The following is a 19,687-nucleotide window of genomic DNA, read 5'->3' on the forward strand; positions in this document are numbered from 1 at the left end:
AGTCTAGCGAGCAGGTATTTGCTGAAATAACTTCGCATGTTGTCCTAATAAGGTTTGCAAATGAAGTAGAAAAAAAGTAATGGGCCGGGCGCGGTGGCTCAAGCCTGTAATCCCAGCACTTTGGGAGGCCGAGACGGGCGGATCACGAGTTCAGGAGATCGAGACCATCCTGGCTAACAGGGTGAAACCCCGTCTCTACTAAAATACAAAAAAAATTAGCCGGGCGAGGTGGCGGGCGCCTGTACTCCCAGCTACTCGGGAGGCTGAGGCAGGAGAATGGCGTGAACCCAGGAGGCAGGGCTTGCAGTGAACTGACGCCCGCCCACTCCCCACCAGGGCAAAAAAGCCCAGACCCCGCCAAAAAAAAAAAAAAAAAAAAAAAAAGAAAAAAAGTAATGGAAGGCGAACCCCTTCCTTCTGTTTTTAACAGCTTTATTGTGATATGATGCCGAGCAATTCATCCATTAAAAGTGAACAATTTAAAAGTTTCTAGTATACTACAGAGTTGTGCAGTGATTGCCATAATCAATTTCAGAATACTTCATCACCCTGAAATAATTTTTGTATCATTAGCAGTGACTCCATTCCCTGGCTTCATCCCCTAACCCACCAATCCTTGGCAACTACTCATCTACTTCCTTTCTTTATATATTTGCCTACTCTGAACATTTCATATCTCTAGAATCATGCAATTATGTACATTTTCATGACTTCTTTCACTTATCAAAATCTTTTCAATGTTCATCCATGTTGGAGCATGTATCAGCACTTCTTTCCTTTATATGGCTGAATAATATTCCATTGTATGCATATACCACTTTTTATGTTTCCATTCATCAGATGATGGACATTTGGATTGTGTCTACCTTTTGCCATTATGAATAATGTTTCTATGAACATTTGTACAGTTTTCTGTGGATAAATATTTTCATTTCTCTTGAGTATATACCTAGCAGTGCAATTACTGAATCAAAATGGTAACACTAAGTTTAGCATTTTTAGGAACTGTCAGACTATTTTCCAAAAGAGCTGCGTCATTTGCATTTTCATCAGCAATGTGTAAAGGGTTCCAATCCTAATTCATCAATACTTGTTATTGCCTTACTTCTTGATTTTAGTCATCCTAATGGATATGATGTGCTCAATGTGGTTTTGATTTGCATTTCTCTAATAACTCATTATTTTGAGTATTTTTAATATAATTTTGGCCACTTGTTTATCTTCTTAGAATAAATGTCTATTCGAATCCTCTGTCCACTTTGAAATTGAATTGTCTTTTTATTATTAAGCTGTAATAGTTCTTTAAATATTCTGGATACAAGTCTCTTATCAGGTAGATAATTTGAAAATATTTTCTCCCATTCTGTGATTTGTTTGTTCACTTTCTTGATGGTATTCATTGAAGTACAAAAGTTTTAAATTCATTCTTTCTCCATTAAATATGAGATAAGCTTTGGGTTTTTATGGATACCTATATCAGATTAAGCAAGTTCCCTTCCATTACTAGTTTGTTGAGAGTTATTTTGTTGTCATAAAAGGATGTTAGAGTTTGTCAAATGCTCTTTCTGTGTCTATTGAGATGATCATGTGGTTTTTGACCTTAATTCTATTGATGGTATATTATATTAATTGATTTTCAAATGTTAAACCACTCTTGCATTTATAAAATAAACCTCATTTGTTTATTGAATTTGGCTTGCTAGTATTTTTTGAGAATTTTTACACTTAAGTTCATTGAGATACTAACCTGTAGTTTTCCTTCTTTGTGATGTTTTTGTCTGGTTTTAGTATCAGGGTAATACTTATCTCATAGAATTATTTGGGAAGTGTTCATTACTCTTTCCTTTAAATCTCGAATACAATAACTGTTCCTCCCTCTCACATCTTGCCAGGTAACCTCCTTCATTTTATTTATAAATTACAACACATCTAAACTTCCTCATCAGTCAGTATTTAGGAAAGTGCCTACATGATTTGAATCAATTTATTCTCATCACTAAATAGTACTTATAATGCTTCCATATGATTTAAATCAATTTAGTTTCTCATTAGAGGAGCCAGGTGGGAGATAGAAAAGACAGTATGGGTTACAGACACACAGCTGTTAAGCACAGGGAGGAAAGAAATACCTGGAGGATATTTATCCTCCAAAAAAACAGAGAGATAGTGTCTTAGACTAAACTCTCGGATTGCTCTGATGGTAGTGGTGGTGATGATGATGATGACGATGATGATGATTTTATTGTACTCTAGGGAGTCTTAAAATGTAATCTTCCAAATGTGACATTTTTCTCCTTCTCTCTAGTTTTTTCTCTCCCACCTTCTCTCCTTTCTTTCTTCCAAACTAAATTTGTTTCTAGCTTGAGGTAAATTCAGTGGAGAAAACCCACTGATGCCTTAAAAACAGTATAAGCAAGTCAGTAGCAAAAGTAATGTTATATTTCTAGCCTAACGCATATTTCCCACTTAGCATAGTACAAACACTGGGGGACTGAAGAGTTATCATCATCATCAACAACAACAGCAATCACATAATAACCTATCTGATTCTAGGTGAATCAACATCTTCATGTCCCTCTCACAATACTAGACAATACAATACTTAACATTTTAAATATTATAAAATTACATTATTTTAATTCTTAAATGTTTGATACACGTCAATATTTCTTTTTAAAAAATCAAGTTAAACAGGTATTTACTCAGTACTCACATGCTCTGGGTTTTGAGGAATTACAGAGAGGGAGGTTCAGATACATTCTATTTTGAGGAGTTTACAGTCTCACTGGGTGAAGGTATATATTCAAGCAATACTTAAATAAGAATTCAAGATACTTTGAAGGCACTTTAAAATAGGAAATTTGGTATCTGTGTCCCTACCCACTATGTTCAAGGTACTGCATAAAATTCAGGGGTAAAACTACAAGAGCTCAGGGAAATACATAAATGTGAAAGTTCATGTAAGGGAAATGATTCTAGAACCCAGAAAGGTGAAAACGATTTAAATTAATAATGAAATGGGAGACATTTAGTGAAAAGTTCAATTAGAAGATTAATTAGCAATAGTTTTCACTTCCATTTCGAACAAAGCAACCAATTTTAAAAATTTCAACTACTGTGGTCTCCTTTGAATTACATATAAATGAATTCATGTTCTAATCTTTCCTTTTCCATGGAGGGGTCATTGTAAAATACGTCTTACCTTGAGCCAATTTTGTATGCCCATAAATAACCCATGTACACTTTTGAATATTAAAAATTTTGATGGTTTTCCTTGTTCCGAAGTGTAAACATACATTCATATAATAGCTTCCTTTTAAAGTTATGAAATAAATTGTCTTGGAGCTCTCTAAAAAGAGCTTTTGGCATCATGATGACCCAGGACTGAAGGTCTGGTCAGCACAGATAATTTAAGCAAAACTTCTCAATATCAAATTTTTGTGCATGCATTTATTTGAGGGAAAAAGGTACATCTTGTCTCTGTTTTGTAACTTAATTTCCTTCCCTTCAAATCTATCCTGTCAATGGAGAGAGATAGTTTAGAAGGAAAGAAGTGGCCAAAATGCAACTCTGAAGTATTCTTATTTTGAGCACAAAGATGAGTACAATGTGTACAAACTTTTTTTCAGCTTGACTAGTTTCTTGAATATTAAAAGAGAAAGAAAAGAAAAAATTACTTGTGATAGTATCTTGGTTCAGGTACAGAGGTGTCTATAGGGGGAGATGATCTGTTCATTCATTCATTCATTCATTCACTCATTTTTTTCTTTTTGTTTTTTCGAGACAAGATCTCCCTCTGTCACCCAGGTTGGAGTGCAGTGGCACAATCTCAGTTCACTGCAGCCTCAACCTCCCTGGCTCAAGTGATCCTCTCACCTCTGCCTCCCAAGTAGTTGGGACTCTAGGCATGCATAACCATGCCAGACTTTCTTGTATTTTTTGTAGAGATGGAATTTTGAAATGTTGCCTAGGCTGGTCTCAAACTCCTGGGCCCAAGCGATCTGGCTGCCTTGGCCTCCCAAGGTGCTGGGATTACACGTGTAAGTCACCATGCCTGGCCCATTCATTCATTATTTAATTCAATATATGTTTATTGAATGTATACTATGTGTCAGGCACAGTTCTAGGCATTAAGAATACAGCAATAATCAAGACAGAGCAAGTCCCTGCCCTCATGGGACTTACATTCTAGTGAAAAAGACAAAGTATAAATAAGATAAATAAGCACAGTATTTAATATGTTATATATTGATGAATTTTGAAACTGAAGCAGAACAGAGGGGTTAGAAGCATCTGGGGTATGCGTGGTGGATTTTTGATAGGGCAGCCAAGAAAGGTCTCACCATGAAGATCACTTTTATAAGATGGCCTGAAAGAAGGGAGGAAGCTGGCTGTAATGTCTTCAGAAGAAGCATATTCCTGATAGAGAAAACCTCAAGGGCAAAGGCACTGAGGCAGGAGCCTGCCTCAAATGTTCAAGGAGCGGCCCAAAGCCAGTGTGGCTGGAGTGGACTGAAAGAAGGGGGGATTGATAGGAGATGAGCTCAGAGAGATAATGGTGAGGGGCAGACGGAGCCTTGTAAATCACAGCAAGAACCTTCGATTTTGCATGGAGTAAGATGGGAGGCCATTAGATAAGATCAACTTGGTCGCTATCATGAGAATAGAAGGCAGGGATAAAAGTGATGAAGAGTCAGTGCCAGTTAGGATAACCCAGGCATTATAGATGTGTTATCTAAAGCTGTGTCTCTAGGCATTTAGTGCAGAGGTTGGCAAACTAGAGTCGGTGGTCCAAAACCAGCTTGTGGACTGTTTTGGAAATAAATTTTATTGGAACATGGTCACACTCATTCATTTACCTATTGCCTATGGCTGCTTTCCCCCTACAATAGCAGAGTTGAGCAGTTGTGACATAGACCATATGCCTAGTGAAGTTGAAAATATTTAGTATCTGGCTCTTCACAGAAAAAGTTTGCCCACCTCTGACTTAGAATGTCCTGGAAAGAGGATTATAGTAGTAAAACTATCTCCTATGTGCAAAATAGCACAGGAGCAAACCATTACAATTGTGTACAAACTTTGCAGAAGGTAAAGAGGATTATTTCTGGGTTCTAGTAAATGGTTCAGTATGAAAATATGATTAGTTTTTAATAAGAGATAATGAATATCATTCATACGTTCACTCAATATTCTTTGAAAACATTTAGCAATGTTTTCATTTCAAAGTTTAATGTGCTAGAGAGGTATCAAATACATAAACCCTTAGTAAGTATAAATTACAAAAGCTCTAAATGCTGTGAAGAAAAGGCTTAGAGTTCAATGGTGAGAAAACAAGGAAAATAGTTTACATTAGAGGAGGCCAATGGAAATGCCATTTGAGTTAAGACGTGAAGTGGTGAGAAGATGGCGAAGAATTATTTCATGCACAAGAAATGATGTGAAAAGGCGGTAAAATAGAGAATTCGAAGTAGAAGAACCAGGAAGAAAATGCAGCCATCACACACACACACACACGCATAAATGAACGAATAGACTTTTGACAGCAATGTGGAAACAGTCATAGAATGCGGCTGGAGATGATGAGTTGTTTGAAAAATACTGGGCTTTGTAGATCATGTGAAGGTGTTTTAATTTTATTGTAAGTCAAAGTCATTGAAGGATATAGGCAAAAACATGGTAGGTTTTACCTGTTATATACCATTCTGGCTGCAGTAAAGAGTATGAATTGAAATGGGCCACTAATTGATGTCCAGGGACTGACTAGTCAAGAGCTGGTTTGCAGTGGCTTAGTAGATGATAATGGTGGCTTAGACTAAGTTTGTGTCTATAGTTTAATTTAGCAAACTTTATTGTTACTATGAACTAAATATTATTCTTGGTTCTATATTGGGAGTAGCAAAGAGAAATGAAAACTCCCTGTGCTTTCAATAAACTAGCTCTGAAGTGTAAGAAAAGTATGCAAATACTTGTTACACGTAGCCTACTATGATAAATTATAAATTCTATATGAATACTTGGAACTAGTGGAGCCCAAAGGAAGGAAATTTTCTATTAGCTTGATTGGTGAGGAAATTTAGTTATTACTGTATCCCCAATGTGCACAATACATCGACACATCACACACAGTAAAGGCTTGGGAAATACTGGGATAAAGTCCTTGATCATGTCACTGAACTCTTGTCTAATTGTTTCCAAGCACAGCAATTTCTGCAACTGCATCTCTCAACCTGAGCTCCTTTCTACACTTATTCTTGTTGCTAGCAGTTGGCCTACGGCTTGCCACCAGCCCCTCCTGAGGCCATGATCAGACAGCCTGCCAGGACAACTGTGTCCCCCACTGAGCTAGCAGCTTGCTGGACTCCATTGCTTGTTGCTTGTTGTGTGTTGGGCCCCTGGGGGTCCATCAACTTTCCTCCTATCTGTCAATCTGTGCCTGGCTTCACAGTGTGAAAAGAAGCCAAGAATAAGAAATGAAGATTCCAAATAAAGTTGAAATACTGCACAGAAGTCCAGGATCTCACAAATGTACCCTGTCTTATTCAATTCAGGTTGGATCTCTATGAGAGCTGTGGAGTCCCAGCCATTCCAAGAGTGCCTATACACACTAAAAGTTTAATGAATATTAGTTAAATCAAAAAATAAAAAGCAAGCTGTGGTGAAGTTTCAGTTAGGCTAGTTCACAGCTGTCATTGCACACAGTGAAGACTATTCAAGGATGTTTTCCTGCTGCTAGAGAGAGAGTCTGCCAAGCCTCAGTCTTTTCCTTGCCCTCCAAGCTGGAATCATTTCCACTTGTCTGATCAGTCTCACTCAGCATGAGCCATATTGCAAACTTTACTCACATTCAAGAGATGAAGCCTGGTATTAGGCCATGAGCCATATACTCTGGTTCTTTTGAGGGGTGGGGCAGGATAGAGTACTGATTAAAGAAAAGGGTTTGGAATCTAGATCTTCTCATTTTCTCTTTTTGCACCTCTATATTCAGACTACATGATGTGGGCAGATTTCTTAGCTTCCCTAAAACCCAATTTCTCCATTTATAGAAAGTGAATAGCAAAATCTTCTACCCAGGATAAAATCCTTAGTGTGTATCTTGACATAATACCGGTGTTAGATAAGTGGTAGTTATGGTGAAATCCCTGCGGTGACATTTTTGTATTTTGCACATTTTGGATATAAGGGGATTGGCAGTTTCCCACAGAAGGCTCACTCTCATCATTTCACTAACTTTACAGAAGTGAGACCTTCACTTTTTGGGACACCACTTATAGAGTTATTTTGAATTTACTATATTGTTGTTTATTGAGATATAATTATTACTCATGCAGAAACTTAATCATAAGTCAGTTTAGTAAACAGACAGGAAATGTCAACCTGACATGCTTTCTCCCATCTTTGTTTTTCAAAGTAGGACCATTTTAAATGATATACATCAGCAGAATGCCTGCATTTTGTTCTTTCCACATAGAACACCGTCTGAAACGAACCTGTTTTTAAATCTTGGATGGAGCTACAAGTCTCTAGTGGCCCAGTGGAATTGGTGGGAAGGGATTTTGGAAACGACTGTACCTTGGAACAGAGAAAACTTTTCTCAGTAGAAGGCTGCCTCCTCATGAGGCCAGTAAAATTTCCTGAGATTCTGCAGCCAAATGGTCTTGGTATTATTTTACATTAGTCCAGGGTCCCAGACGCACAACCACTGTGTAGAATGGGCTTTGTTAATCATTATAATAAATAGTGTGAGACTTCTGGTTTTGTGCAAGATGGAAAAGACTCATTTCATTCTCTATCTCCCACTAAATATAATTATAAAACCCTGGCCATAATACAAGAGACAAGAAGAAGAAACTGTGAAAGGAGGAATGAAGAGAGTAGAGAGACTAAGGAGCCAGGGATTTTAACAGCACGGGATGAATGCCTTGTTTTCTTTTTGCCTTCCATACCCCCTAGGCTTGGTACTGGAGAAGCCCATGACTTAGAAATGCCAAAAGGCACAGCCAAAAAGTCCTATTAAAAGTCTGCTCTCCATCACCAAAGGACCAGAAAATAGCTGGTCCAGCAGGATACCAATATTTTTGACAATAGTCACCCTATTCCAGCCAAACACCATGAAAAAAAACATGCCTGCCTCTATTCCCCTCTGCTGCTGGAGAAGGTTGAGCAGGGAGCCTGGACTTCTAATTCCACCCATGGCAAGAGAGCACACAGCTTTCAGAATCCCCTGTAGCCAGGATGGTGTCAGCAGACTGTAGGGGAAACCTGGACTCCCCTACTTCCACCTCAAGCTATGTTTTTCCCTCTGCCAATTAGTTAGAAGGGGAGGATTTTGGAGAGGAGGAAGCTGGAGAAAGGGTTTCTTTAAACCTTTATATGGGCCGATGCTTAGTAACCCTTACATGAAATTGATTAGAATTCACACTGTAAAACGTTTGAGAAGAGTTACAGTATAGAATACTGCCCAAGCTATGGATTGGCCTCTGATTAGCCCCCACACAAAGCAGACCCAAAAACACTGCAAAGGCTGTGAAAACTGAGTTGTCATTGGAACCACAGCCCCAAAAGGCACACCAGAACCTCCATGATGAGTCTATAGAGGGACTCAGCTAAAAGAAAACTAGGATCTATAACATGGTCTTATAACATGGTGCTCCAAATGTCCAGTTACTATTACTATTGGGGTGAGCACTGAACTCTCCAATGGCCATCAATCAATTCTCAGTCTGCCCCTCACCCTCCAGCTCTTGCCCATGAATTGGGATTTTGTCTCCCTTTCCCTGCCTAGAACTCAAAGTCGTGATTCCAACTCAAGCATCATGTGCATTGACTAATGCCTCTAGCAGAGACAGCTGATTCTGCTCCACATGGCCTCTGCAATGAATGGACTCTAGTGAATGGATCAGCTGATATAAATATGATATTACCCCATTGTGGGGGTCCTTCTGAACATAATGCCCAAAGGAGCCTGAGAGCTAAGTCAGTTTCCCTCATGCCACTCTTTGTCAATCTATTCTGGGTTGGAAGTCACCACCTCTCACTAACGCATCTTATTGAGATTTCATCATGGTTTCTACCAATGTTTTCTTAAGGAATGTCATGGTTTTTAGCAGAAATGACAAATGTAAGTCACCAAATCTTTTGGTTGTATCTAATTATGCCCTGACTATAAATTCAGCTGCCTAGGGCCCATATCATTCCTACTAACTACAATTATGAAATATTCATTTTAATAAGATTCTTCCTTGAGAGTAAATGTAAAACTGTAGGTGGCTAATGATCCATCTGAAGAGATTACAATATGGAATAATGAAATAATAATAATGATGTAAATAGAAAAGACATAATGGTTTGCTCATTTAAAAAGCCTCTCAGGAATATTGCATAAATGAAATATCAAACTACTTAACAGGTTACCAGGTATACAGTGGGTAATAATATATATTTACTAAAATTAAAACCACAAATTATGTTTTGAAAGATTTGTTCACACTAATATATGGGCTTAATGCTACTTTAGTCAGGATGGTCAAAAGAAATCTAGAAATGAGCTGTAATCCTGAGATAAAAGTTATTATTGTAGTTTGAGGTAGTTTAAATACCAGAGAGAATACACATCAAACACCTAGAGACTATAGATTCTGCAAAGTCATGCCAGCTCTCCAATCTCTGAGAAATATTAGGTTAAATCTTTTCTTCATATGATATGTTGTAGATTAGTATATAAATACCAAATGCTAACCTAAAATGGAGAAATTGAAAGGTTTTGCTCACATGATATCATCATAAACCACTAAGAATGCAATGCACATTTTCTTAATATATTTAAAGTAGAGACAAAAGTTATATGCTCAAAACATTATTAATATTGAATAAAAATTTGAAGATTTTAATTTTTCTAGTATTAAGATGCAGTACTTTCTTTGATTTTGATGTCAGGGTTTTAAAACTAGCTAAGAAAATAATTACTATAAGGCATATGACAAATATTTTTGTTACCCTCAATTGTCTAATGATGATTCAATAGCTTATAGTTCAAACTCAATCACTATGCCATTTTTGTTCTTTATTATTTCATGTCTTGGATTCCTTGAAACGAGCCAGTGACACTATCTCCCCGCTTTTTTACAGATGAATAAACAAGCACTAACAATGAACTGACTGGGCCAAGAGGTTAACAGTGGCAATATAGATGAGTAACTGAACTCCGTAAACCTTAACCCTGCTAGGTTCTGGTGTCGGCTGCCTTGTAGCACTGGCAGGCATTGCATTTATCACATCAGAACCACAAATACACACTATTCCTCAGAATATAAGTAGTGGGCCATCTCTCCACATGGGAAACACAGCTATTGTAATGGGAGGATCTGGCTCAGTATCTCCTCCAAGAAAAAATGATCTACTTCCTTCTGGTCAAATGGGAAAGAAGCAGTTACTTAACTTTTTTGACCTTCAATTTTTGTATCTGGAATTTTACATTAAACGGTTTGTAAGATCTTACCTAGTATTGACTTCTCTGATCTACTCCTTCGAGTAGAGGGACCTATTGAGATCTTGACAGCGAGGCTACAGGAGTAGCTAAAAAGTCAGGGTGAGGTCAAGCGAATTGCACAGACACATGTTGACATGTATTGCATAGGCTTGGATGCACATACACAGGCCATGTGGAGACATACAGACTCATTCCAAATTTTAGTCAGGCACTTATAACTTGGTTGCGACGTGGAGTTATATACTCTTTTTCGTTTCAAGGAGCTATTCTCCTTCTGTGTTAATCAAATTTTTATTTATTTTTCAGCTACCTCTTTATCTTTCCCTCAAAGCATGTATTCGGTTTGAAACTAAGTCCTGGAAGCTAAGTAGAACAAAGCAAACTGAATAGCACCTGGTTTTCTGATCCCAAATATTTGTAACATCTTTTCTTTAGGACAGGCTATTCCATGATCACCTCAGAAAACAATAAACAAATAAAACCAGAGGCACGCGATTCATTTCTGGCATTCTTTGGATTAGAAACATCTGGATTGTCAGTGACAAGCTCACTCTGCCACATCAACAATCACTGTGTTTAAAGACTTCAGTGGAAGAACAACGCTAGCCATTTTCTCCTCCCACTCTAAATCCTACACTATCAACCAACTGCAGATAGAACTCAGACATCTCAATCTCATTCATTTCTTTCTTCATTGGTCTGATTTCCTTCTGCAATCCATTTCATTCTTCTATCTCTTCCCAATTTTGTTTTTGTCTTTCTCTTCTTTCTTTCAGTCTTTCTTTTTTCCTTTTTGTGAGACAGGGTCTTGCTCTGTTGCCCAGGCTGGAGTGCAGTGGTGTGATCATAGCTCACTGTATCCTTGACTTCCTGGCTCAAGTGGTCCTTCTCTCTTGGCCTCTTGAGTAGCTAGGACTACCACACCCTGGATAATTTTTTTATTTTTATTTTTTTGTAGGGACAGGGTATCACTATATTGCCCAGGCTGGTTGCAAACTTCTGGCCTCAGATGCTCCTTCTGCCTCGGCCTCCAAAATGTTGGGATTACAGGCATGAGCCACCATACCTGGTCTTATTTTTTCTTTCTTTTGGCTTCTTTTAGATTTTCTTGACAAAGTCCATCCTTCCTTTTTTCCTTTCTTCCTCACTCCCTTCTGACCTTCTCTTCTAATTCTTGACATTACAACATTATACATCATAGCCCTTGGCTATGGTTTGGCATGAGAAATGTCAGGGTCGGTATCTAAAGTTTATATCTTCAATGTTTTGGGGAGGAATTTGTAATAACTTGCTATTAAATTTATATAAATGTGTTTCTTTTCAGCTGTTTTTAGGAGGTCATTAATAACTGATTAACGTTTATAAAATCTGACCAAAAGCAGTGAGTTTAGTAGGAGATAATCAGGATCTTGGCACTACCACCATTGCTCTTCATTGGATGTGTAAAGCACTTCTTTCCCCTCTAGGACTTTCCTGGTTGTAGACATTGATATAATGTCATCTTCCTTAATTAGCTAATATTTTGGTGTTTTGTTTTTATCATTTATTCCCTTTATGATATAATGGACCAGCAGAAGAGACACTGTTTACCTCTTGCTTCACCTACTCAAGGTGTCCATTGCCGTATTGAGCTACTCAAAACACCTCCACAGGATGGAGAATTCATTAGTTTAGTTCAAACCTGTGTCTGTTAGCCCTCTGTAACTTGAACAAACACAGCACAGAGGGAAGCCATATTATGTTGTATATTTCTGTTCATAAAAGCAGAGTCTTATTTCTCATTTGAGTGTTTATTTTTTTCCTATCTTCCCCTAAATAATGGAATCACCTTGATAAAACCGTTTAGAAACAGTTTTCCAGTCTAAGCTAATTTTTTCTTGCTATACATTGCCATATAAATAATAAAAAGAATGTGTTAGAAAAATACATTCTTTCAGTTCTGCTAGAAACTCTTTTGGTTCTTTAAATCATGATAGCCCTTGTAAGCTACTGACTCCTTGTGAGTCTACATTTTTTTTACTCTCTGGTATGGCATCATTTATAGCCCTCCCTCCTGAATCTTAGTATCCACTCTCTAAATATCCATCATTCCAAGAGACGTGTAGTCTCCTCTCTTGGTAAGATATAACCATATGATTTTAAGATATTAAGGGGTTTTGAAAAGCAATAACACCCTCATTGAGACTTTGGATAGAAGAATATGTTCTAAATATTTTTAGTTAAAATCTACGCCTTCTCCTTCTCCTCACTATTTTATTCACGGTGCAGTGTGTCGGGCACTGTTTTAGGCACCAGACATATAGGAGAGAACAAAATTGTCAAAGCACATCTTCTTAGTGAAGCTCATTACCTAATAGAGAAGACAAATATCCAACATCATCAACAACAACAGCAAGTATCTGTATATAAAAATAAAGCCAAAGAATGATTAGTGCTTGTGGTCGTCACTTGCTTACTGTTCTTGGATCCATTCCCAGTTTTTCCCCTGGAAAATATATTCCCGAAGGTTCCTTGCACTCTGGTCCCCAGCTAGCTTTGGACAGGTTATGTCCAGTTGGACAGGTTATGACATTTTGAGTAGGAGAATTCTGTAAAACTGGACTCTGCCAATGCATTACAAGACTTTTGGTATCCTTGACCACTGCGTCCCCCAAACCTAAATATCAAAGGGAAGAACTAACAGGAGACTGGAGAGCAAGGGGAGAAAAAAAATCCAGAGTATTTATTTTCTCTTCTTCCTTTTTCAGGCAGTGTATCCTACAATGGCTGCATCTCTTCTAGATAAGCCACCTATCTTCTCTAAGTAAGCCACTATGTAAATCTACCACTCCCTACCCAAGGGCAGCTCTTGTGCTCTGGTGAGGCTGTCTCACTTTCTCCCTCAAGCACTAAAGTTTTAGCAATTTCCTATTTGTTTCTAATCTCTATGCTGCTTCTTCCAACTCCTTTATTACTATTTCTTTACATCACAACTCTTCTTTTGGGTCATTTACTGTGGATTCTTTTTCCATATAGGACTTTGTGTGACACAGTGCAATGAAGTTGGAGGAAGAGAGTAAAGGATGATGTCCAGGTTTTGAGCCTTGGCAACCCCATGGGCAGTGATGACATTGACTGAGTTGGTAAAGACTTTATGAGGAATAGTCATGGAAAGGGCTCTGAGGATGGCAGGAACCAATAATTTTATTTTGCATATGTTAAATTTGAGATGCCCAGTAGAGTAGACATCTAAATTCTGATGTCAAGTAGGCATTTAAACATGTATTTCCAGAGTCCCAGGGAGAAGACTGGGCTAGAGATGAATTCTAGGAATCATTAATGTATAGACAGCTGGGAGACTGGATGAGATCTAGAGGGTAAATGTCAAAGAGACCCTTGGACTAAACCTTGGAGCAATTCAATATTTAGAAGGTTGATAGTGGAGGAGGATTCAATGAAATAGACTGAGAAGCAACATCCAGGGAGGTAGAAAAATAACTGGAAAAATGTGGCAACAAGAAGTCAAGTGACACAAGTGTTTCAAGTGGAGGGCATGATCAATTGTGTCAAATGTTGCTCTGAGGCTGATAAAGAAGAGAATGGAGAATTGATTATTTGATTAGAGTTATTAGCCACTGCCCTGCAGCATCTGTGACGATGGTAGTGGGGTTTTGCTCAAGGGACAAAAGGCAGCAGATCTGGAAAACCAAAGCAGAAAACAAATCCTTCACTCAACTAGACAATAGACACCTTCTTGATCTAGAAAAAGAAGCAATTCCCACTCCCAATCCATCCCCCACCAAATCCCATCCCAATGGAGAATAAGTTTCTGAAATTAGAAAAACTTACGATACCTTGTCCTGTAATTCTGGGCCAGAAGTTCTCAGTTGGACAGGTTATGACATTTTGAGTAGGAGAATTCTGTAAAACCGGACTCTGCCAATGCATTACAAGACTTTTGGTATCCTTGACCATTGCGTCCCCTAAACCTAAATGCCAAAATAGTTACACTTGCTTTTTAATGCTCTCCTCTCTACATGCTTTTCATTGTTACCAACCATATTTCCATTTCCTCAGTTTCACTATTACTTTCCTTCACACCTTCTTTGAATGTTTTCTTTTTCAGGCATTTAATAATTCAAATGAATAAGAATTAGTGACATTATTATTGGGATCAATAATTGATGAACTGTAACAATAGCAGGGAGATAATATAAGGTAAAATAAACCCTTCATCTTGTCAAATAATGTAATTCATTGAACCATACATTAAAAAAATATTATCTGCAAGGCTTTGTTCCAAGAACAGCACAGAGTGCAAAATGGGAAATTTTGGTGACTTGAATTTCAGTGGAAATGCTGAGCAACTCCTATTTCTCCCTCCTCTTCCTCTGAATAATCTTTAAAATGTTCTTTTTAGTCTAGCTTGTCTATCTTTTGCCTTGCTTCCCCATATGATTGCTCAAGATGAGAGTAAGAATCTCTCTTAAAGTCATCTTAGACAGTCATCTCTAGTTCTGAGTGACCAGTACTGCTAAAAGCTAATTTATCCCCAATTTTACAGTTTGGATTTGTTAAAAACTTGAGTTTCTGTCATTCTGTTTGGGTGCTGGGTCCAGTCCTGGCCCTACCTCATATTGGTTGTGTCACTTTGTGCCAGGCACTTAGCTTTCTATGCTTCAGTTTTCTTCATCTGTAAAATGGGAATTCAACAGTAGTACTAATCTCATAGTGTTTTCATGAGGATTAAATAATATTCTGTTTATAATGACAGTATCCCAATGGGGAGCACTATAAAATGAGGTTCATGGAATATCACTTTGCACACCAAGAAAAAGTCATATTTATTTCCTCTAATGAGGACAAGTATCTCACACTATTTAACTTCTTTCGATTTGGGTGACTTGCAATCCCAATCCTCATTTCCAGAAACTGAAACAATGTGTTTCTCTTTTATGTCATAACTTATTTTTTCACTCTGGTAAAAAATCAGAGAAAGAAAATGATTGAATTTTGAGTAAAGGTTTTGCACTTTCGGGGCAAACTAGTGCTTGATGAGATAAAGTATTGATTCACAATGGGGAAAATAGTATATATTCTGGGTTAGATTGGAGTAGGTAAAAGTAGAAGTTGAAACCCCTTTGAAAAGCACTATCACTGTAAGTAGTGGGGTCAGTGAACAAAAACAAACAGAGCCCAAATTATTTTCTAACCGCTTCTCATTTCGAGGCTCCAGTTATTTCAAAGAAAAAGTCTATGAGCGGAGATGCTGGAACTGAAGAATGCTGGAGGAGGCTGATGCTGCAGAGGTTGTTAAAATGTAGATTCTAATGTCCCTTTTCTAGACATTTTTCTGTAGATTGAGTTGGAGTTCAGAAACTTGCTCTTTTAACAAGCATCTAGGCAATTCTGATGCAGGTTTTCTCTGAGGTAGATATTGGCAAACTCTGTATCCAGACTGCTGGACTCTATTTCTGAATATATGTGATGCACAAGTGTTAACATAATAGTGATTTTTTTTCTCTCATGTTTGTTATTGTTAAATGATCTGGCTATGCCATACCAAAAATATGAATAACAGCGGGAAAATTTAGTTAATTTACAAAATACATTCAAATATCCTTATGTTTAGTATTATGGTACACAAAATATCTGCATGGATGATAGAATCTTTTTGTTTTCTTTACCAGTATGTTTTGTGTTTGTTTTAGCAGACATTTAAGTGTTTTCTTACTGTCATTGTGACAATTAACTTCATGTGTCAACTTGACTGTTGTTCTGGGCATGTCTGTGAGGGTGATTCTGGATGAGACTTGCATTTGAATTAGTATACTGAGTACAGCAGATTGCTCTCCTCAATGTGGATGGGCCTTATCCAATCCGGTAGAGGTGAGAGTAAAACAAAAGGCAAGGGAAGGGAGAATCTGCTGTCTCTGACTGAATGTTTTTGAGCTTGGACATCATTTTCTCCTATACTTGGACTTCAACTTACACCATCATCCCTCCTAGGTATTCATCTTCCAGAAGACATACTATGGGACCTCTCAGTCTCCAGGATCATGTGAGAAGTTCTTTATAGTTAATCTTTCTCTCTCTAATTAGTATTAATATGTTATTATAATTAAAATATAGAAAAAGATTTTTATATATAATAGAGTCTATGTATGTATGTATGTATCTATCTATCTATCTATATTTGTACCATCTCCTATTGGTTCTTTTCTTCTGGAGAACCTTGATTAATACAGTCAAGTAAATCAATAAAGAAAGAAGAAATAAAAGAGCGAGTACCGTGTAAATCAGTCAAAAGGGAGCATGAAAATGATCTATTATTTATCATAATGTTCTTTCTCCTCTCCTCTTTCATCAACTTTTTCAAATTTCTCCAAAGCTACTTCCTGAAACTTTATTAGAATTCATTTCAAAGTTGGGGCAATAAAATATGTCTGCCTGAGGTAGTGATTAACCATCCATGTTGAAAGGTCTACAGTGGTAATTCCATGGAAAAGAAACCTAATTAAATGTCACAGGCTTTTTACTACTTCTGTGCTTTAAAAAGTAAAGCCATAAAGAGGGTTGCCTCAGGCTCTCCAAAATGCTTGTCAATATGGATTGTAAAAGCTGATGTTAAATCTTTAAGCACTTATTTATTTAAGAAAATGACATATTTATTTTGTCAGCATTTTTTTACATTGCAAGGTATGTTGATTTATGTATTAGGTTTATATTGTAATATTAACCATTATTGAGGCATAGTCAGAATTCAAGTTTATGACAAAGTATAAGAAAATTCTTTATGGCGATCACTTCAAGATGCTGACAATTCCTGGGTAGAGAGAAAAATTATTGGTTGGCATTGAAAGTCCTAAGCATCTTTCACAGATTAATGGTGGTTACATCAGCTCTGAAGAAAATGGTGGAAAGTTCCAAAAGGCTCTCAGGTGGTAGAAGAGACTCACAGAATATAGAAGACAGATTTTTTTTTTTTTTGCATATAAGAAAACTGAAGCTGAGAAAGAGTGAAAACTAAAAGACACACCTGGAAGTTAGTTTCTTTGTAATGCTATTTTATTTGTAATACATTTGATAATAAATTACAGTTCTTGACATTTATAATTACCATCCTTATTATAAACATAGACTAGGACTTTTTGCATTGCCTCAGCATTGCCCCTTACTGGGACAAAGAAGCACAAAGTACCTGAGAACACCCCTAACTTCATAAAATCAGTAACAAAGGCTGAAAGAAACCATTGAGTGTCTCAGTGCAAAAGAGAAAGTGAGGAATTTTGGGGGAGTGAGGGTGGACTGGGTGGTGATACTCTAAGAATCCTTTACGCACACTGCTGAAAGATTTCTGAGCTGCAGAATCTGAATCCTGTTTCAGTGTTATCACCCAGTGGATGGTGAGAGGTTTCTTGACAGAGTGTGGTGTGTGTGCATGCCCTGAAGCTGTGAGTGTGAACAAAGACTGACGGCTGCTTCTGGTCTGCCAGTCCCAGAAAGTGCTGAAGGCTGCTAGAGGACCTGACATCAGCAGAGTGAGAAGGGACTGTGTAGTGTGGCTCAGGATAAGAGGATGCTGATATTCTCCTCTGGGTCCCTGTGGCTCTCTCAGTAGATGGGAAAGGACCTTAGCAGTCTGTCTAGTTTCAGTGAAGGAGCAGAAATGTTAATGGAGGAGGCAGGACACAAATTGCCTAGATGGAAACTGGCCAAATGAGGTTATACCCCACCCCAGAATCCAAGCATTGGTACTGCTGACCCTCTTTGAGGGAATCCTCAGCAAACCACTCCTGTCATCCAGGCGAAGACTACCACAACTGCTGAGGCTTCCAGCAGCAGGATGGACCATTTTGAGCCAGAGCAAGAAAAGGCTCTCTCCCCACCACCTACAAATAAGCAGTTGATTAGGAAGATCTGCCCCTCTTATCTCCATTCCCAATTATGAAAGAGCTAGACCTAGAAGATGGGGCAGAAACAGGCAGCCCTGAACCAAACTTTCTTTCCCACCCCCAGTTCACACACACACATACACACACACACAAACACACACACACACATACACTCTAAGGTGTTAGAACCGGAGGAATATAACATGCCTCCTCCTACAAGGCTAGTTGATAATGGCTAATGGGCCAGGAAATTGATGACTTATTGTGAAACAGGGTGAATTGTAATAACTAAAAAGTTTTTCACCTAAAGTTATAGAATCTGTCCAAAATGTTAAAGTTGAGTTGGAGAAAATAATTAGAGAAAAATAAAACAACTTTACATTTACAACTTCCTGGGGTGGTACTTCTCAGTTATTCTTTTAAAGAAATTCTCTGGTTTAATAAGATCTTCATTTAAATAAAATCAAGTTGTTTATTTGTCTTTTAGAGATTCATTCTCTAAACTACAACTATAATATAAAGTAACATATAGTGGATAACTGTATCTAAAACATGATTATATTTTTCAAAATTTAATTCATATCTTTTTTCCAATAATACTACTTTTGGGCAAAGCAAAATCTGATTATATTTTTGTATCTAAAACATAGTTATATTTTTCAAAATTTAATTTATATTTTTTTCAATAACACTACTTTTGGGCAAAACAACCACTATGTTTTGAAAGAATCAGAGTAAAAGAATCAGTCATTCCTTTCAAAATTCCTATGCCACAAAGAAGGTAAGTAAATTGCTCAAGGTCATGTTTTAAACTGGTTTAGAACTGAAAGCATCATCAGTCACCCTACACAGTCTAAATAACAAAAGTCAGGTTGATGAAAATGCATGATCAGTGAAATGGACAATGGCTCTCACATATACAAAACATGTGTGTTACTAAACAGGTAGATGCTCAAAAACACAAACACACTATAAACCACCTCATGCTAGTCTTGAAATGTTTTCTTTACTATTCCTTCTTTAAGTATCCCATAACCCTTTTAGCTCATGAACCATCTTGAAGAAAACACTTGATTCTACTATGCACATACTTTTATAAATTTCCTCAAACTCAAATAAATTGAGACATTCACTGGAGAAAAAAGGATTGAAATCTTACAATTGCCAAATGAATGTACAGTATGTATGTCTCTTATGTAGAGTTACTGGAAGTTCAAAATATTTCTGGGGATTTCATCATACTTTCTTGAAGATAGACATACCTGCAGTTGATTTCTATCCTGATAGTGCTAAAGACCCTCATAGAAAAAAAATCCCAGTAGCAAGA

At 37.4% G+C, this 19,687-nt stretch overlaps 1 long non-coding RNA gene across 3 annotated transcripts in view; it reads left to right on the top strand.

Annotated features, from left to right (window-relative positions):
* LOC116275289 overlaps positions 1-16,553 on the top strand; it is a 97,972-nt gene extending 81,419 nt beyond the window's left edge. For all 3 annotated transcript variants that reach the window (XR_004184290.1, XR_004184291.1, XR_004184292.1), the window contains one exon: positions 16,475-16,553. This is a non-coding gene — a long non-coding RNA (uncharacterized LOC116275289). The remainder of the gene's footprint in view (positions 1-16,474) is intronic.
* Positions 16,554-19,687: the final 3,134 nt, after the last annotated feature.

This window comes from Papio anubis, chromosome 6 (assembly GCF_008728515.1).
Source record: "Papio anubis isolate 15944 chromosome 6, Panubis1.0, whole genome shotgun sequence".
Lineage (NCBI taxonomy): Eukaryota > Metazoa > Chordata > Mammalia > Primates > Cercopithecidae > Papio > Papio anubis.